General features: G+C 41.7%; 1 protein-coding gene across 1 annotated transcript in view; it reads right to left on the bottom strand.

Annotated features, from left to right (window-relative positions):
• Positions 1-8537, bottom strand: part of RGS17 (regulator of G protein signaling 17) — an 88963-nt gene extending 80426 nt beyond the window's left edge. The window contains exon 1 of the mRNA XM_037052459.1: positions 8385-8537. The gene's annotated coding sequence lies outside the window, so the exon portion shown is untranslated. The remainder of the gene's footprint in view (positions 1-8384) is intronic.
• Between the last annotated feature and the right edge of the window lie 13231 nt (positions 8538-21768).

The raw sequence follows: 21768 nt of genomic DNA on the forward strand, positions 1-21768 counted from the left end.
ACAAACAAAAAGGGGGACACACACACACACGCAGACACCTACACACAAAAATAATCTTTTCAAAATAACAAACTTTTGAGACAATTCTAGTGCCGAAGGATTTTTTATCTCTTCGTTTTCAGCATTAAAATGATATGTAAATATAGCCCTCAACTAAACCCACCATTTATTTAAATACAGGTGGGTTGTTAGACATTGAATTTACCAAAGACAAGTTAGACTAAAATATTTCTTCAGCAAAAATTCAGATTATTGGATGTGAGCAGGTAAAGAAAATATGGGTTCCAGTAGCTTGAATTAAAATGACCAACGTTATTTACTCACAATTCAGCAAAAGTATGACAATGAGGCAAGTTTGTTTCTGAATACCAGCAGAGAATAAAATAGTAGAGTTTTTTTTCCCAACAGATATAATGTTTGAACTCATGTCTTTATTTTTAGGCAAAAATTATTAACTGTCCTATAATTATTTAAAAAATAACACAAATACCTATTTTAAGTCTTAGATGTACAAAAAGAATTGATACTCTTTACTTATCTATTTAGAAATAATAAATATATTAATAATTTTTTATTATTACTAATAATAAAAATAGAAAAAGAGAAAAATCAAATGTCCAGTTTCACCTACCCATCAGGTAGGGAAAGAAATGAGACTCCAGGTCACACTAGAGTATTTAATATTCCAATGAAAATACAGCATTCAGTCAGTCATAACAGTCTGCAAATTTTACAGATCATTATTTCGCTTTATAGCCTCTCTATGTTTTAGTGCCTTCACAAAAAATGCTTGTTTTTCCTGTGCTTTTTTCTAGTGATTCTTGATCATATTAAGCTTATAGGTAAAACGCTGTATGAACAGTGCTGAGTAGAAATAAATTGAGGAAGAAATGTGTCTAAATTTCAAATTAGCAAGTACGGTTACTTCTTAACGGGCCAGCTAAAGGTTTAATGACAAGCAAGTTAAATTAGTTAGGCTTGCCTTCAAGTTAATTTATTATTGTATACAGCCAAATTAGCTGTATATTCACAACCTTTTGCTGGGAGAGACTGAAGTATTTACCCTGACTTTATGAATGATCTCTCATCTTCCTTTGTCATGATAAATCTCATAGGTGCTAGATTGAGAGCTCACCCTAGTGATTACAAGTAGGTGTTGACATTTTTTTCTCTACAAAAAAAATGTCTGAAGAGAGTTTTCTGGATTTCTGGGCAATTTACTATATTAGAAAAAGATTACTATCAAAGAAGCAACTGCAGTAGCATTGGGAGAAAAATTATACAGATGGTTACTTTTCATACAGAAGACTTTCAAATAGTTGTTGATTTCGATTAACCGAAGCCTGGAAAAGGAGGAGAGCCGAGGGTAACAAGGTAGGGACATGCTTTAGTCTTCCTAGAACCAAAACTGGCTCATAAAATCTGCAGAATCCAAAAACAAGCTTCCACCTCTCATGGCATCTAGAATAAATAGGGGCAGTGTCCTCTATTTTCACAAAAGAGTTTTCACTGGATTTAAGTCCCTATGCCATTAAGAAGATGAGATAATTTATGAAATGAAATGAACATTTACCTGCTCATTTCACTTATGTCATCATTTCCCTTGGAGTTGTATCTGTTTAATTGTAATACCGTGACTCCTGAATTACAACCTTTGTATTTCAACAGCCAATCAGCAGTACTGTGCAAAGACTGTGACCTAATACCAAAAAGTAAATATTTGCTTTGTGAAACACATTCATTGTCTATAATAAAATTACATTATTGACACAGAGATTTTTTAAAAATCTCAAACATAAAGTTTAAGAAATTTAGAGCAAGCTGACAGCTGGGTAGGAGTGGGGGATAGAGGGATCCAGAAAAAAAAAGAAAAAAAAAGAAAGAACTCGTGGACACCCAGACAACAGAATGGTGATTGTAGGGGGTGGGGAGGAAGGTGGGTGGGTGGGGGTGGAAGAAGGTATAGGAGGCATAAATGGTAACGGAAAAAGTATACTAAAATAGATACTTGAAGACTCAAAAAACAAAAATAAAAACAAAAAATCTAGAGATATTTTAGATATTTATTACTCATGCTAGAATTATTTTATTTTACTTTAAAGTATATTTTATAGATTATGCTATTATAGTTCTCCCATTTTTTTCTTCCCTTCACTCCCCTCTGCCCTGAACCCCACCCTCCCACCCACATTCCCCACCTTAGTTCATGTCCATGGGTCGTACATATAAATTCTTTGGCTTCTTCATTCCTATGCTGTTCTTAACCTCCCCGTGTCTATTTTGTACTTACCATTTATGCCTTTTATTCCCTGTACCTTTTCCCCCCATTCTTCCTCTCCCTGTTGAAAGCTTTCCCTGTGATCTCCATTTCTGTGATTCTGTTCCTATTCTAGTTGTTTGCTTAGTTTGATTTCTTTTTTTAGGTTCAGTTGAGCGTAGTCGTGATTTTGGTGTCATTTTACTCTTCATAGTTCTGATCTTCTTTTTCTTAGATAAGTCCCTTTAACATTTCATATGACAAGGGCTTGGTGATGATGAACTCCTTTAACTTGATCTTATCTGAGAAGCACTTTATCTGTCCTTCTATTCTAAATGAAAGCTTTGCTGGGCTGAGTAACCTTGGATATAGGTCCTTGCCTTTCATGACTTTGAATACTTCTTTCCAGCCCCTTCTTGCCTGCAAGGTTTCTTTTGAGAAATCAGATAACTGTCTCATGGGAACTCCTTTGTAAGTAACTGTCTCCTTTTCTCTTGCTGCTTTTAAATTCTCTCCTTATCTTTAATCTGTGTAATATAATTATAGGAACCAACAGTGAAGGGAAGGAAACTGGGACTCAAATCTATGATTTGGAGCAGAAGGAAGAAATAAACATTCAAGTAGAACAGAATGAAGAAATAAGAATTCAAAAAAATCAGGAGAGGTTTAGGAACCTCTGGGACAACTTCAAATGTTCCAACATCTGAATCATAGGGGTGCCAGAAGGAGAAGAGGAAGAGCAAGAAATCAAAAACTTATTTGAAAACAATAATGAAGGAGAACTTCTTTAATCTGGTAAAGGAAACAGACTTCTAGGAAGTCCAGGGAGCTCAGAGAGTCCCAAAGAAGTTGGACCCAAGGAAACACACATCATGCTAGAATTTCAAGTATGAAACATTTATATAATTTAATTTAAAAGCCTGCATATCTAGTAAATAGTAGAGCAATAATTCAAACCCAGTTCTATTTGAAAGAAGACTTTGTGTTGCAGTACAACTCACTGCTTCCCTTCTTGGAGCCTCCCATTCATTATAAATTCCAAGTCCGTTGATTCTGAATTACTGAGGGTTTTACTATATTAGATGAACTGGAACTAGCAATAATTATAAAATTTTACATGTTCTAGTTAGTATGTGCAATATCTAGATGACTTTAATAGACTTTTCAAGCTAAATATTTAAGCTTTTGAAACCAAATTTGTCACAAGTCATGGGATTAAAAGTGCCCAAACCAGGAGCTTCCCAGAGCCCCGAATCATGTGAAGCACCGCACATAGGGACCTCATTGAAAAACTAGATTTGATTCTTACCTTTTAAATATTTAAATTTCACCGACAGCTTAAAATTTGCGATATGATCCTAATCTGACATGGTTTTGTAATTAAACATAACTGATTTCATTCTGATGAGAAAGTTCAATTAATGCTCTGTAGGACCTCCATCTACCCTCATGTTTCCTTTCAACTTCCTTTATTTCAGGAAAACTCAAATGATCTGTCATTGGACAACTGGCAGAAACAACCCATGACAATTTGGGTGTTCCTCGTGAACCAACTTTCACAGTCAGGTGTGTGTGTGTGTGCACGGTGCCCAAGAAGAAAAAGGACAGACCCCAACCGTGAAGTGATTGTGAAAGGAGCTGTGCACCTTGGAGAGCCCAGGTGTGGTGGCAGGTGACAGCACGTGATGGACACCACAGCAGCCTAACCCCATGGCCGACCCCTCTGCAGCCTCTGATGATGTTTGCTCTGCCCCATCTGAGCGAGAGTCTGCTTCTGCCACAGTGAACTCTGTAGCCTTTGCCACATGTCTTCTTTGTCACCACACATTTTCCAATGTTTGCTTTTGCCTTTTTTTTTAAAAATTAACATTAGCACTCAAATGAACAAGAAAGGTGTAGCTGAATACCAGTGGAAAAATGGGCAAAAGACTTGAACAAGCCAGCTTTAAAGAGAAATTTTTTGTTCTTACAGCCATATCAAAAATTTAATTAGCATTTTAATAATCAAAGAAATAAACGTTTAAAAAGATAGCAAAGATAGTTACCCATCAAGTTAGCAAAGATATTTAAAAAGATGGCATCATGTTAGCCCATTTTAGGTGTTCTAACCATTGAACTTAACAGGGAAAAAATGCTATACAGATAGACAGTCAAAATGCTTATATATGGATGCATATAGGTTAAAAGTGTCAAATACTGGACAGAAGGGAAAAATTCAAAAATAAAAGAATGGCTAGATAAAGGAAGACATCCATAAGATGGAGTATTTTACAGTCGCTAAATTGCATCAAAAATACCAATTTCTTTTCCTTGGGCGACACCAGCAAAGCATTGCTAATTTTTTAAATAGCAAGTATGAAGTTCTACAATATGATTCTACCTCTCTAAAAAAAAAGGTCCATTTATGCATAGGAAATGAGCTGGTGGTAAACTGCCCAGTATTTTCAACAGCGGTTCTCAAGGCAGTAGAGTAACTCTAAGTACTCAGGCCAGGCTGCACACACGTTAGGAGGTGGGTCTTTACCTCCATCGTGCGTCTGAGGAAACGGAGGCTCATCTCATCTTGGTGACAAAGCTAGTAAATCGGGGAGCCAGGACAGAAGCTCGACCCGAAGCTCGTGTCCATCACATCCATGCCTCCCCACAGAAAATTTCAACTTTGCGTTTTATACATGATTTCATCTGTTCTAGGGGCTCTAATATGAGCATACATTGCTTTTGTAATTTGCAAACAAATCAATAATGTCAAGGTCACACTAAAAACATGCAGACTGACCAAGTGACAATTCTAAAAACTACTTCCTTAAAAGATGTAGGGCTGTGGACACGATCTTTAAGATCTCAAATGAGTGTATTTCATAATAAGCATGAACATGCTTTTAAAAAAATGTCGTCCCAAACCCTAGATGACTTTTGTGGACCATGTCCATTGTGCAAAACTTATCCACTTAAGAAACACTTATCTAACACCTCCTGCCTGTGGCTAAACATTGTGCTAGGTGCTGGCACAATGGCAGCAACAACAGTCTGAAAGACTTCCTTTGGCCACTAGGAAAGTCTTTGAGGGATAAGTGGAGATGGGAAGAGAGAGGGAAAATGAGAGTATCCTCAATCTAGCCCTAAAATTCTGGCTATCTACATGATTGTTTTATTTTTTAAAGCTTCCCATAAGAACTTATATTTCTTTTTTTTTTTTTTTAAGGCAGAGCAGGGCTGGGACTCCAGGTTAGTCGGACTCCAGAACTTGAACTCTTTTTTCTAAAGATTTTTATTTATTCATTTACTTTTAGACAGAGGGGAAGGGAAACAGAGAGAGAAACATCAATGTGTGGTTGCCTCTCACATGCCCCCCACTGGGGACCTGGCCCCCAACCCAGGCATGTGCCCTGACTGGGAATTGAACCAGTGACCCTTTGGTTCACAGGCCAGCACTCAATCCACTGAGCTACACCCACCAGAGTTGAACCTTATATTTCTGAGGATCCCAGACCACCCTCTGGAAATGCCATACAGTTTTAAGGCTATCAATGCACTCATACTTAAACTCTAACTGTAGTAATCATAGTAAAGAAACGCCTTGTAACATCACATAGTGTTCATCTCGTCCACTGGGTATACAGTGGCCTGGGTATACAGTGGCCTGTGCCTCTGTACTTCTGGGAGGTGCAGAATCTTCATTGGTAAGTAAGCAGGGCTAGACTATCAGAAAAAGGATTCTCAGCAGAATGCCATTTGGAAGCATTCCCATCCCTCTGGCCTCCATACTTCTTTGTCCATGCCCACCTTTTACTTTTCTAGAAAAGTCCATGTATTTCAGCAAATTAGCTTCTAATACGAAGACCACTGTCTGTCTCTACAAATGTAGACTACCAGGTAAATTCTTTCTTACCTTTTAGTTTGAGTCAGCTAGAATTATTTTAGATTCGAATTTGGAGCTGGCCAATACAGTAAGGTCAAATGAACTCTCCTTGTTAATTCCATTCCATGAGGACCAAATACCAAGGAACTGCTGAGGAACTGGAGCAAAAAAGGGTAGCAATTGGCACAACATCTCATGCGATTTGTTCTGTGAATCGAGAGGCTTTCGTAATGTTTCAGATTACAAATTCGGGACAATGGGTGAATGCCCAGGGTTCTGAGACCCAGTGTCACTGCCATGGAAATTGAGCTTATTTCATAAATGATACCACCCAATACTTTGTAATAATAAACACATGTTTTTCTCATCTTCAAAAATCGCAAATAAACTACCCTCCCATAGTTTCTCTCAACATAGGTTTTTAAGATTACAAAAATAGTGAATAAATCTACCCTCCAGTGAGTGTGCTAATTACCGTTTTAGTTTATTGCTAACAGAGGAAATAGGTTAATAATAGTAACTCAACTGGAGATCAAACTGCTCATTCCTTTGAATTAATGAGTACAGATCAGCTTTTCATTAGATTTTAGTGCTATAATGTATGCATTTTTCATGGATACCTGCTATTACTCCTACAAAGAACTTTAGAAACAAATAGAACTTAAAGTGTTTCAGTTTTCAAAATTGATACACAGTGTCTAGCAGCTATGAAACCAGGCGAAAAACGTTATTTTCTATTACTACTGTAAAACTTGTTTTTTTCATTTCTCCAATTAGATGATTTTTAGAAGGAAAACCAGTGTGTATGAACGCCGGAAATGCAGATGACATCTTGGCTCAGAAATGCTTATTCTAGATGGGGACTAACTGTAAGATTCCTCTTTATTACCCGCGATAGCCATCCCACGATGGAGATAATCTCGCTGTAAAATAATTTTTAAAAATGAAACAGCTATGGGAAGCTTGCAAAGTTCTCTAGACAAACCTTCCAGTGACTCTTAAAGAAGGAAGCATTTATCAAAGGGTCGTGGAGGTTAGGAAACTATGCCAGGAGCCAGCGGCAGCCTCGCCAGAACTACAGGAATAGCCCAGGTGAGCGAGTGTCCGGGGTCCGGATGGAAGCTCAGGGCGCAGGGCGGGTCCCCGCGGGGCGGACTCCCCCACCCACCCCAGGCGACCCAGGCTTTGCCTCCAGGAGCCCCGGGACTCCCAAGGATGGCGCGGGCTGCCCGGGACACCCTGCCAGTAACCTCCCGCCAGCGAGGAGCATCTCACCAACCACGGCCCCGAGGCCAGCTGCGTCCCCCGCCATCCTCAAGCCCTCCGACATTTTTCACCGAGACCGAGAGGTAGCAAGCAGGGGAGGAAACCGCGGAGTGTCTGCGCCCAGCCTCTGCCGCAGCACAGGAAGAGGAGAGGAAGAGGGAGGCTGGCGAGGAGGCAGCTATACACTGTGATCCATCGACAATAAAAAGGATCATCACCACCCACAGCCAGGGAGTCTCGAGTCCACCCACCCCGGCAGTGGCCACGGGGTGGGTGGGCGTTCCTCCTCCTCGTCCCCTCCGCCGCGGTGAATCCACCCCAAGCCGAGCACACTGGAGCTGCTTTTCCTTCGACTCAGAGAAGGGGAAGGAACAAAAGAGACCCCCCACCCCCTACCCACACGGACACCTCAGAAGCTAAAGGTATGCAGTTTTGCACTACTGTCTTTACACCTTCCCCACCTGAAATAATGCATTTTACCAAAGGTAAAGGGAAAAAAAAGATTACCGCCCGAGGTGATCGGTAGATTGGACTCTGTCAATTTCACGTTCGGCTTTCCAACAACCAACCAGGAAAATCCCGCAGGACCTCGCGCCCCCGCGGGGTCTCCGCCGCCCCCAGCGCAGCCCTCTCTGCCGGTCACCCGAAGGCGCCCAGCTCCCCTCTAGGGACCCGATCAGGGGCTCCCCGGGCGGGCAGAACACACTCCCAGTCGCCCCGCAACACCCGGGGCCAGCGAGCGGATCGAGCCGAGGCAGCAACGCGGGATTCAACTTCCCAAACCTGCGGCACGGCCCCGGCTCCCCGCCCGGGCGCCGCGGGCAGCGCCGAGACCCCGGCACCGCAGCCTCCCCCACCTGGGCATTGGCAGTTGCACTCTCCGCCCCCTCTTGCCTTCATCTCCCTCCTCCACCACCTTTAAAAAAATTCATCCATTGGTGCAAAGCAGACATTTTGCTGTCATTTACTTAGCACCACTCGGTTTCAGTGGCAACATCTTACCCAGGAGCCTGGAGGTGTGGGCAGCGCGCGGACAGGTCCGGGGGCGCTAGGCTGGGCTGCTCGGTCCTCTAGCGGAGCCTGTTCGCTGCCATCCGTCCAACTTCAGCACCCAGCGGGCGAGGAGAGAGGGAGAGAGGCGAGGATGCAGGGGAGGCGGGGGGAGAAGGGAGCGGTGGGCGGGGAGGGAGCCGGAGCCGCTCCGCTGCGCGCATGCGTCTCCGAGCCGGGCTCAGCCCCTCGCTGAGCTCGGGCTTCGGTGCCGCTTCTTCCCCCCGGCGCTGGGCCGCTTGAATCTCAGCCCCGCCCCTCTCCCGGTTGCCCGGCCCCCGCGCGCCGGTGCCCCGCGCCCACGGTGCGGGGAGTCTCCGGTGGGGCTTCGGGCTCAGGAGACTCGGGTCCGGAGCTTCGCGGGAGCCTTGGAAACCAGAGGGTCTTTCCTGATTAGAGGCCCTGGCCCCAAGCTCCTCCAAGTTCAAGTTCTCCTGCGGCCCGAGTTATTTTATCCAGCCCCTTAGGAGAATTCCTGAAACCAGAGGACGTCTTTCGGGGACAAAACAGCACTGCCGCAGCGGGGTCCAGAGCGTGGGGGGTTGAGTTCAAGAATGGGTGAAGTTAAACGAGTCTTGCATTCCAAAGGCTCGACTTTATGAAGAGTTCCTTACTCTGTTGACGTCCTGACCCAGAAATCGACCATTTTCCCTAAGAATTACTTCAGGTGCCCTCTGGTCTGGGGCATATGTTCGGTTTCAGGCGTCTGGACCTCTGGGGACAGTGTTGAGTGAAAGAGCCACGATAAGGCAAGTCTTGAATTTTTGGCAGAGGTGTTGATGCTTGGGAGCATCCTTTAGGGACGGGGACAGCTCAGTAGCTCTCATACCTGGTAATTGTTGTATTCACAAGCGGAGCCCAGCTTGGTAGGAAGGCGCTTTGGACACTTAATGCATCCTGAGCGCTAGATTGCGTCTCCCATGATTAGACTGAAGTGTTTGTGAGGGTGAATTACGGAAGCGGGTGTGTTTCTTCAGATGTGTCATCTGTGGGCAGAGGAGCGAGTTCCTGGTAGGAATGATGAGGCTTTTTTCTTATGCCTATTTGAAACTGATCACTCATAAATACATATGATTATCTCTTGCTGTGAGCTCATCCAGTCAGTGTCGGGATTGCTTCAGACTCCTCTGGTGAACAGCCCTCCGCACGCCCCCGCCCTTGAGTTAAACGTGTCCCAGGGTTCGCTCCAGGGCCTCCTTCCTCTAGTTCCATAGTGAGGGCTATTGCTCTTCAAAGTGTATTTCCCGAACCGGCTTTGGTTTGCCAACTGTTTCTTATTGGTCTGTATGAAACAAGAAGTAAGTCCAGAAATTGAGAGTAAGAGTTAGAAACTTGTATCGTGATTTGGTGTTGCCTCGGCCACAAAGCACATCAGTTAACTATACTTTGTATGCTTTATTTTGTGTGTAAAATAATTCATTCTGTTGTGTTTTACAAACGTATTACTTCATTGTGCATTAAAAATAAAAATCCTTCACCGAATGTGGGTTGAGCAGTGCTGAATCGATGAAACTCCCAGATTTGTGTCTTGTGTCCTGATCTCTCACAGAATCCTTTAGGTCCTTACTACCTTTGCAACTACATTTGAAGGGTGATGACAATAGTTAATAATTAGTGAACAAGTACTGTGTGCTAGGTATTGATCTCGCTGTTTGCATATGTTTCTTATTTCTTCTACAAGGTGGATGCGATTGCTGTGTCTAACAGACATCTCAGAGGCAGAACTCTGGAGAGCCACCCTCCCCCAACTTGCTCCTCTTCAAATTGCTCCACCTGGATTGGATGGTCAAGTCAAAAATTTAAAAGTCATCCTTGTTTTGTCTCTTTTTTAAAAAAATTATTTCCCAATGACAGTTGATACCGAGTGTTATATTAATTTCAGGACATAGGAATTCTTAATGTTGTCCCTTTATTTTACCCCCACACCCACTTAGTTAGGGAGTCACATTGTCCCCTTCTCCAAAATATGTCCTCAATTCATCTACTTCTCTCCCTCTCCATGGCTATAACCATGATCCGAGAACGTCCGTCATGTCTCACCTGAATTACCACAAAAGCTTTCAGCTGGTTTCTCCTCCATGGCCCCCAAACAACACATTCTTTAAACAACAGTTGAGTGTTCCTTTAAAAACACAAGCAAGCTTGGCTGGTGTAGCTCAGTAGATTGGCTACTGGCCTGTGAACCAAAAGGCTGCCAGTTTGAATCCCAGTCAGGTCACATGCTTGGGTTGCAGGGCAGGCCCTCAGCAAGGGGTGTGTGAGAGGCAGCCCTGCACTGATGTCTCTCTCCCTCTCTTTCTTCCTCCCCCGACTCTAAAAATAAATAAATAAATAAAGTCTTTATAAGTAAACATAACCAGGTCGTATCATGTTTCTGTTTAAAACTCTCCGGTGAGTTTTCATTTTAAAGATTTTATTTATTTTTAGAGAAAGGGGAAGGGAGGGAGAAAGAGAGGGAGAGAAACATAGATGGAAGAGAGAAACATTGCATGAACCTGGCAGCCTTTTGCTTTTCAGGTCTTCATTGCACTTTCAGTATAACCGTTAATCCTAACCACAGCCTAGAAGGTTCTATACAGTCTTTTCCTAGCTTTGTCTGTGCTCCCACAGACTATAGGTATGTGTGCTGCAGCCACATCGGCCTATTTCTTTTACGTTCTTGAATAAGTCTACCTTATACTTGCTGTTTTTTCTGTTTGGAATCCTCTGCGCCTACATCTCTCCATTGTAGCTCACAGGTCTCGCTCAGGTGTCACCCAGTCAGGCTTTATGTAGCCACTGAGTCTCCTCTGCCCCAGGGTTTTCTTCTGTTGGATTCCCGTGTTCATTTTCTCCAAAATACTTCTCACTATCTGAATCATCGTATGTCTGTTTCCTTATTATTTCCTCGTCCCCCTCTAGAACCAAGTGTCTCAAGAGCTTTCCCTGCACTTTTCACTTTGATTTCTAGTGCCTAGGACACGATTTGGCCTCAGAACATTGGCATTCCCAGTGAGCATTTAGTGAATGAATGAATGAATGAGTGAATGAATGAAAACCCACTTAGAAGAATTATGTATTATTTCTTCTGACGCTTCTTCACCTTGGAGCCCCATTGCTGCCTGTCAGAACCTGTTGTTTCTGAGAAGCACAGAGGGATTACAGTTTCCTCTCCCCCTCTGCAGAGATGGCTTCATACAATGACACACAATTCAGCCACATGTCAGACTAGTGTTCCTAGAACCAACTTTAAAACAAGCACACCTGGTAAAAAGCACACTTCCGTGGACGGCCCCCGATTGTCATAAAGCTGTTTGGGTAAATTTTTGCTCCCAGGACAACTTGGCCACTCTGCCAACAATTTACTGGCTGAAGTCAAATGTAACCTTTTGGTGATTTTCAGGTCATAGTTTGTCGTGTAACCCTTTTAGTGTCAGCCAGAATCTTCAATGACAGTGTCCTGGGAATTAAACGCATTACCTGCGATCTCAGTGATGAACGGGTGGGTGGAACCAACCACACAGCCTTAACGACTTCTGCCTCACAGAGTCTCATCACTTACAGTCCCCGTACATACGTGGCTCTCATGGCATATTTGCAACATGAATGACACCCAACAATGACTATGTCAATAATTCAAGTCCATAAACTTCATTAATGTGTACTACTGTATGCCTAGTATCATGTCTTCAAGCTTTTGGCAAAAATATACATGTTATATAAAATCATTACGTATGACTCAGAAGTAGGAGTTCATTCATCTTAGCTATGCCATGGCTTCTCAGCGCAGAGTTTCAGAACTCAGTGGGCTTCTCATCCACCGCCAGCTGCTTGAGAACTATGAAGAGCAGCATTCGGTCATGGTCATTTCCATGCCATTATGAACATGTTTTTGAAGTAAAGGAAATCTGGGTACAGCAGCAGATTTCGGTATAATGTCTCCGTAGTAGGGCACTCAGGAGATTTGCAGGCAAGATATTTGCAGACAGAAGGTATTAGAAAAGGACAGCATCACAATACTTACAGTACATTTACGCGTAATTCGGGATATTTGTCATCATCAGCAGGCCTGGAATCTACCTCAGTGAGTTTGGTAACCTTGAACGTTATTTCAGAAACTATATGGTCTTTTTACATTTCATTTTTTTCTTTCCTCACATGCTCTTTTTTTTTTTTTAAATCAACCTTTGAAAAGCAAAGGGATAAAGAAGAAATTTGCTTGAATCTAGGAACTAACTGCTTCATCCAAGCAAATTTCTCTTTGGAGCATGGAGGGAGAAGTAATATAAAAATGCTTAATCACACTTTTTCTTTACTTTTAGGAAACAGGGCTCATTACGTTTCTTCAACTGGTTTGAATATAAGCTTAGAGACAGGGTTTTCCCAGGGAATGTATTTAGCTGAAAAATGCTTGTGTTTCTTCATCAATGTTTGAGGAAGATAAAAGAAATGAGAGGTAGAAGAGGCAACCTATCTCCCAAAGATATAAAATAAGACATAGAATTTCATATTTTTATATGTATTTTATTTTTAATAAATCATTAGTTATTAATGTTCTCTTAATTGTTTAACATACCAGCATTGAACTTTAAAAGCTCAATATTACTCATATCTCAACATAATTGGATGAATCTATGGAAGTTGATGTAAACAACTTTATGTTATTTTTATTGGTTATGTACAATTTTGTTACATGAGTATCATACATTCCCCCGATGACCTGAAAACACACACATGGTTTTGTGTCAGCCTAAGTACTTTATAAAATGATTATTACATGGATCCTGCATATTCCATTCTGGTTTTTTTAACAGATCTATCACATAATTTGGGGCAATAATCCTCTGCTCCTCCTTGGAAAACATCGCAATGTTTATCTTACCCGGAGGACACAATGTTCCATTATTACAGCCAGTCTTTGTGGATGGAGAATATTTCAGAATCTAAGGGTCCATGTTGAATTACCTTCAGATCGTTGAAGGTTTCTAAATGATAGCAGCTGGGTTGGAAGGCAGGCTTCTGCTTTGTCAGACCTACATCCAGGGTGACATGAAAATCAGGTCTATATTCACAGTGCAAAAGTGGTGTTCAAGGTTGTTTGGTTTCTTTCATTTGTTTGCTTGCTTGTTTGTATTTTTATTTACATTTTATATTGTTGTACAAATTACTAGGGGTCAGCCATATTCAATGATCTCAGGATAACCCACTAGGACTTTGGAGTATTCTGGGTTCTGCTTCTGACTTGTGGTGGGACCGTGTTCATTATAATCTCAAAGAAGGAAAACAACCTTGTAAAAAAAACACCGAAAGACAATCTTATTCCAAGCATTCCCATAACATTTTTTGTGTATGTACTTAGTTGTGCTATAAATAGTTTATTTGTATGAGATGGTTAAAAAGGCCAAACATAAAAGATTTATTTTTTGCCCTTTTTTTATTTTTTGCTTGTGGAGTGCTGTTTATTTTGGGGGGGCCTGTCTGATGAAGGGAACTCCTCAATTGTGTTTCTACTGTTAGGTTCTATGAGTTTCGCCTGGATCATTTGCATTATTTGCTTTTTTTTTCTCTTAAGAACAACTCAACAAAATGAAATTCCAGCTTCTTGTTGGACAATATTGGTTCTTCCATTTCTTCATTTTCTGTGAACATTCTGAATACGTTAGAGTAGCATATTAAAGTTCTTTATAAGCTCACATTCACATTGTGATATGTTAGAGTAGTATATTAAAGTCCTTTATAGGATTACATTGAATGTATTCACATTCAAATTTTAGTAGAATTTACCTAATACTGTGTGAGAGCCAATTTAAATTTCATCCAGTTAGACATTCACCAATTCACGTAAAAAGCTCTTAAAAAGTGTCTGTTTTGGCAATATGGGGAATAAAAATACAGCGTAAAATATTGTTTTTATCTTTAAGAATTTATAATTTAAGTGAGTAGTTTTTGCATACGTGAAATAACTGGAAGAAATCAATGAGAGCACTTGAGGTAATATAGTATTATATTTCTTTACAGGAGGTAGGGCATAGAATGATAAAAAAATAAAATTGTTTATTTTAGAATCAAAACTCTAAACTGAATGGCATAAAAATTAAAAATTGTTGAAATTACCCATTGAGACATATGGTGAGAACTTTCTTTGTATTATATGGAACTAGTTTTGAATGGCTTTGCGGGATTATAATAAGAACTCAAGGAAAGAGAGATTTAGAATATAACATTCAAATAAGAAAGCTGCTGTTATACTTTTAGTTGACAGTTACTTAGAAAATACTAAGCAGACCTGGCTGGTGTAGCTCAGTGGATTGAGTGCGAGCCTGTGAACCACAGGATCGTGGTTCGATTCCTAGTCAGGGCACATGCCTGGGTTGTAGGCCAGTTCCCAGCAGGGGACTCACAAGAGGCAACCATACATTGATATTCTCTCTCTCTCTCCTTCCTTTCCCCTCTAAAGATAAATAAATACAATCTTTAAAAAAAAAGAAAATATTAAGCACCTTCAATATGCAAAGTATGTGCAGGGCGCTGTCCAGGGCGCTGTGAAGGTTGTATAGATGAATCAGAATATAAGGAATAGTGATGAGTAGCATAGATCCTAGAGGGATCATGCTCAACTCAGTGGCTATAGTCAACTGTAGCCCTTTGAGTGATCAGCAAAAAGTCCGCAGCATCTGTGTATGCAGAGAAGTTTGGGGTGGAAATGATGCTGTAGTGTCGTGATTCTCAGTCAGTTCAGTGAGAATTACAGGATATGTATGGAAAAACTTGATGTGTGTGGCTTAGTTATATAAAGTTATTAAGTTTTAAATGTAGATTGAGGCTACATTGTATTTAGGGGGTGGAGTTAAAAATCTGGTGTGGCAAATTTGTTTCATCTTCACACCAACTCTAATCAAGTGCTATTAGTAGGGTGTTGGGTACCATTCTGAGAGCCAATCTGAGGTTAAGCAAGAAAGATTATTGATTATTATCAGTGTCTGATAGGCTGTTGGTACATATGTCTGGTATTTGAAATCTTGGTTCTTATAAATCGGAGGTCAAATGATTTTGAAAAAGCAAATTTGTACATATTCGGGACAGTTGTTCTTAAAGGACTCTCAAATTGTAATTTTCCTTTTGAAATGAGTATTCTGAGAACAGTGAATTCACCTGGTAAATAAGCTGGGATAATGGAATCTGATCTCTAGTTATTTTCTTGAGATTTAATAAATATATTGTCATGTCTTATACACACATACAATTCACACACACACACACAGTTTATCCAGAAAGTATCCAGCCATGTACTATGAAAAATAGAGACATTTATTGAAGAAGATTATAAGATACAAGAAACTTGTGCCTAGGACAATTATGCCTCAGTCCCCTTCAAAGTAGGCACCTTGGGACCTCACACAGATCTCCCAGCATCTCTTTCATTGTTCAAAAACACTCTGCAAAATCTTTTGTTGAAATCGCTATCAGCTGCTCCATGGTATTTTCCTGAATCTCATCAAAGGCCCGAAATCTCTTCCCTTTTAAATGTGATCTTAGTTTTGGGAAAAGCCAGAAGTCACAGGTCAGCATAGGATGTAGGGGGAGTGATTCATCTGAGTGATTTGACATCACCAAAAATCTCTGCATGAGACATGGTGCATGAGTGGGCGCATTGTTGTGATGAAGCTGCCAATCACTAATTGCCTACAATGTTCTGTGCCTTCTGAATCATCTGAGGAGCAATATCCAAGCTTCATGCAAAATTTGATGCAGAATCAAAACTGGATCATTTTGAATGAGAGAGCCACACAGTACACGATCACTCATCAGTGCCTACTGTCCCCACCGACTAGTACAGTGAAGTCGTCATTGTTTGTGCACCCATTCCAGTCCACTCTTCTTGGCTACCAGGCTACAGCCATGTCATGCAAACCATTCTTGTTATGTTAACAATGGCTGAACTGTTTCCCGACAGACCTCTCACGTACACATAAATATGGTATTAGGATCCAAGTTTTATTGATTCTATAATTTAAAGTACAGTTAATTTTAGTTTCAGTTCATCAGAAAGTCATATTAGGATCTTCTTCACACATAAACGTTCTAATCTCTATTTTTCTTAATTCATTTGGCAGAAGTATGTTGAGCATTTATTATATGGCCACTCGGCAGGCACTGTTCCAGGCACTGAAGATAGAGCAAGGAAGAAAACAAACTAAAATCCATGCCCATATAGAGCTCATATTGTAGTGATGGAGAGAGATGAACATCAAGGTCAGTAGGTTAAATATATAGCAAGTTAGATGATCATAAGTGCTAAGGAGGAAAAATAAATTAGAAGCAGGGGATAGTATGCAGGCATGTGAGTTGGAAGGGCTTCTGAAATTATACACAGAGTAGCAGAGAAGGCCTCACTGTCTGGAGAAAGAGCATCCCAACAGGGAGAACAGCCAGTGCAGCAGACAGCATGTCAGGCAATGGAACAACACGGAACAAATGAGGAAGTTGTAAGAGATAAGTTGAGAGAAAGAGAGAGAGAGAAAAAAGAAATTATCATGTACTTCCTCATAGCTCAGGATGTTGGCTTCTTCTCTGAGAGAGTTGGAGAGCCACTGGAGAGTTTTGAACACAGTGCCCTGAACAAAAAGCCATAACCTTTGAGATTACTTACAATGCATCTGTAATACAATTCTATAAGAACTGTGAAATATCAGTAACAAAAAGACGACGACCAAATAGAGAATGGAGCAAAATGAGAATAGGATTGCTCTGAGTACGGTGGTAAAGATGGACAGACTGAGGCAGGGTGGAGGGGTCAGGGGTGGAGGGGGAAAACAGAAGCCCGGGTGTGGCTGGAAGCTACTGCCATTAAGTCAGTGACGGATGATGGTGGCATGGCCCAGAGTCACAGCAGTGGAATTATTAAGTAGTCAGAGTTTACAGGATTTGCTGACTGTTTGGATATGTGGCATAAAAGAATTTGAGGAATCAAGGATGACTGCACTGGTTTTGGCCTGATCACAGAAACTTTTCTTTAATAATGATGTGCTTGACTTCCTGCTTCCAGACCCACCTATCCCTGCAGCTGAGACCAATAAATGGCTGCAAACAGGTTTCTTGATCCAAAGAGCAAGAGGGATTCTAGGAAGAGGCTGTACAGAGGCACCTGCGTGCATAGTCTGCTGGCTCTGCATCTATCAGCTTCTCATGCTGGTGCATCTTTGACCACGAATCCAGGCTTCAGATCCTGTCCTTTTGTTTGTTTCCTCTGCCTATGAGTGACTACTTTTGTTGCCTGGGATAGGAGTGCTGCTCTGTGACTCCAGTGCTTAAATGGGGTGAGTTTCTGTTTCTGCGCCATACTACCTGCTACCTGCTTCCAAAATCCTTGGTGCCAACCACCTGCCTGCCTGGTCGTCCATCTATTTCCTACCGCCAGATCCATGGACACAGACCTGCCAGGCTGCCAGGACATCTGCCCGTTGCCTATGGTTGAAGCCCTTGGATGCTGACAACTTGCCATCCTGGCCTGGACCTTTGCCCATTACCCGCTGACACCATCCTCTAAAGCACTGTGCCTTTCCCCACGTGTTCAGTTCCTTCCCGTTCTTAAGCTAATTTATTCATATAAGGGTTCATTCATTCATATCTCCATTAATGCATTTGAGTTAACATTTACTGAGTGCTAACTTTGAGTCATCTTTCTGTTGGAGACTGTAGATAACAGGTGAATACAAATACAGGGGTGGGCAAAAGCAGGTTTACAGTGGGAGTATGTGAAACAGAGTTGATTCTTGCATTATTATTTATGAATTCATGTGTTATTTATTTGTATCACAACTGTGAACCTACTTGTGCCCAGCTCTACTATCTAAGCTCTATTTTCTCTCTCCTGGAGGATCCCTTAGGGTTAAGAAGGGCATGGGCTAATTAGGGAAACGGACATGTAAACAGTATTTACCGTAAATTGTGACAATCGCTCTCAATCTATAATTGTCTTTTAAAAACAGAGGCATTCTGCTGCTGTACAAAGGGCGTGGTGCAACGCTTTTCAGCCTGGATTGGACCTAATCAGATCAAGGCTGGAGTTGGACTCTCCCACTCACTAGCTGAGTGCCATTGGCAAGTTCATTCGCCTCCATTACTTTAGTTTCTTCATCTTTGAAACAGGGATAATAACTCCATGTCTTTTAGGGTTGAGAGGACTATATAAGATGCTCACTTAAAGTATTTTGTGGTTGGTTCTGACACATACTACAGCACCGTACGTTTAGCACGTCTTCATTTCCTTCTCTTCCTGCTCCTTCCTCTCTGCAGTCTAAATGGCGTCACAGAAACACCAGAGACTTGCCCGTGTTCAGGAAAACATCCTTGCTCTCAGACGTCTCCGTCGGGAGTCGAGGGCCCTCAGAGCACTCTGTACTAATCTGAGTCATAACATTGTTTAGTAATGGCCTATTTACTGGACCATCTCCCTTATAAACCTTTTCGCTTTTGTGGACAGTGACTTTGCATGCTCGTATTCGCACCCTTAGCATCTGACACTGTGCCGTGCATGAAAAAGTACCAATATGTATTTGTTGAATAGCAAAAAATAAAATTAAAAGAGACAAGGCTTCCCATTGGTGGCAGTAATTCAATTAACTTTGGAAGAAGGAATTCATCATATAAATGAGGAGTAAGCCTGTTTCAAGCATTAAAGCCAACGTGAGCAGAGTACCATGACGTGAGGCCTTTAATGTATTCAGGAGATCTCGGGTCACGGCTGGAGTCATCTATCCACCTGTCTGTGCATGCAGCAGTTTTTGAATTTCTAAATGTGGGCAGGAGCCAGATCAAAAAGACCTGGGATATATAATAACTACAGAGTTCGAAACTCTTTGAGGATGCAGCGCCCAGAAGGATGTGAAATTGGGTAGCCGAGACGTTGCATGTTCTAGTATTTACCTCCTTTTTTCAGATATCCCCCTGTGACAGTGTATGCCTCAGCAATACGAAAATGCTGGTATACCATCCCTACTGGTATACAAGCTGTTTGCACACCACTGTGGGTGGGCGCCCTCAAACATCATGGTGTTTTACTTTCTTGCTTTGTTTCTTGGCCTATGTTGTTCCCACTGCCTGGGATGTCCCCACCCCTCTCATCACCAACACCCCTGCTGGGATGGATTCTAATGTCACCGTCTCCAGAAAGTCTTCTTGAGCTCCTTAACTCCCAGCCAGTCATTCAAGTCCACAGTCAATGAGTGCTGGCCATGTGTCAAGCACCCTGGGCTTCACTTTGTGCCTGTAATTTGCCTTCATCCTTAGGGCCCTAGAAAATAGTCACTATTAGTATCTTTTCTTAAATTGAGCAAACAGATCAACTTTTAAAGATGTATGCTACATTCGGAAGACTGGCAAACCACAGCTTACATAATTAATCCAGGCTTCCAGAGTGGGTGAGGTACCGCACTTGCTTTAGGGGCTTTAATGCCCACCATCTTTGAACTTGAACATTACATTTAGCTGCTTAGACAATGTCATGGGACCCTTTTCTATGTGCGTAAATTTTTTTTCAGCAGTATCAATTTGGTAGAAGGTTAAGTTGCCACAGCTTTTTTTCAGTTACAGTCTTAAAATTTTTTATATCAAATCCCCCTCTTCCCATTCTTTGATGATATCTTGGATAAATTCCATTATTATCTGGTCATGTTCCGTTATTAAACTCACTCCAGCCCAGTTCAAAGTTACAATTTATTTTTTTCCCCAAACTTTTTTTCCCCATCGCAGGACAGGCTGTTGGCACAAAGGACCTGCAGCGGAGACTGGGCACAGGCTACTCTGTCATAAGCGCGCCCCCCACCCCCACCCCCGGAGCCAGGATCCAGCTCCACTAGGTCAGAGGGAGTCAGGGAGGAGAGATGTAGAGAAAAGGGCAAACACTCTTAGCTGGCCTTGGCCCGTGTTCTCTCCTTGTTGGCTGCATGTACTTTGGAGACAGACACAAATGGGCTGTCATTTTCTTCTATACGGCACATGTCCAGATGCTGGCTGGCTGTGAGCACATGCGTGGCTTTTTCCGGGACTGGGCAGAGACTCCCACTGTAGAGGTCCCTCCCATTTGCAGTCCAGCCGCTGCCCCAGCGCTCACACAGCCCCTCTGACACCAGTGCCTGCCCCCGTGGGCCTGCCCACAGACTCTGGTGGTTGGAGTCTCCTCACCAGATGGGCAGCTCTCTAGGCTGGGAAGCCAGCAGATTGGCTCAAACTTGGGTAAGTTTCACGATGTCCACACAGTCATGAGACATTCACACAACTTTGCTATCTGAAAGGGTAGAGGGACCAGAAAAACATTCTGTCACCTGCACTCTCTGTGCTATCATCTGCCTATCATGGGGCTGAGGCGCAAACATACAACGTAAGTGGATGTCTGCTCAGGGTATAGAAGGTGGTGCTTCTGTGTAGCATGCAGACCTTGTCTATTGCTTTTGTCTTTAAAAATATTTCATTCGTAAAAAGTATCATTCGTAATAAACTATACGTAGCTTATATACAACTATACATAGTTTAGTGAACAGTAATAAAAATAACATGTATTTATCATTTTGAGATATTTTAAAACATTTTCCAGTACATCAGAACTCTCCAAGTATTGGAACTCTCCTGTGAGTCTGGGTTCTGTGTTAATTCATTCTTATACATTAAAAATAAGTGTGGTACATGTGTATTATATGTTTTCTATTGCTGAAATGATAAATTACCACAGACTTGGGACTGAAAGATTAGGTACATAACATCTCACAATTCTACAGGTGCAAAGTTTGAGATGGGTCTCACAGGCTATGACACCCACATGGGGAGGCTGCATTTCTCCCTGGAGGCTCCGGGGGGAATCTAGCTCCTTGTTTTTTTCTGGTTTCTGGAGGCACCCACATTCCTTGTCTCACAGTCATTCTCAATGTTTAAAGCCAGAGATATTGCACCTTTTAGTTCTTTTGTGAATTTTTTCTTTATTCTTCATTCTTTGCTGATATCTATTAACTTCTGCTGAGTTTTTCTACTTCTCATTTCTGCTTTTTGTATCAAAGCCTTCATTATTTTTCTAATGTTGAAATATTGCATTGAAGGTTTTTGCAATATTTTGTGACCTCTTTTTTTTTGCTGGTGAATTCTCATTGTCTTAATGTGATTGAACCTCACTTAGCGTTTTATTGCAATAATTTTGTACGGTGAAAGAACTTTGTGTGTGTGTGTCCCATGTTTGAACAAGGAACTAAATAAGATGAAATTTCTTGGGATATTAGGAGAAATGCAGGCCAGGGAAGCTTTTTCTGTATCAGATTTAAAAAATGTCTTTCTCTGTTTTCACCAGTAAAGATTCAAAACATGTCCCCTC

This window comes from Sturnira hondurensis, unplaced genomic scaffold (assembly GCF_014824575.4).
Source record: "Sturnira hondurensis isolate 20B ecotype Veracruz unplaced genomic scaffold, ASM1482457v3 Scaffold0000167, whole genome shotgun sequence".
Lineage (NCBI taxonomy): Eukaryota > Metazoa > Chordata > Mammalia > Chiroptera > Phyllostomidae > Sturnira > Sturnira hondurensis.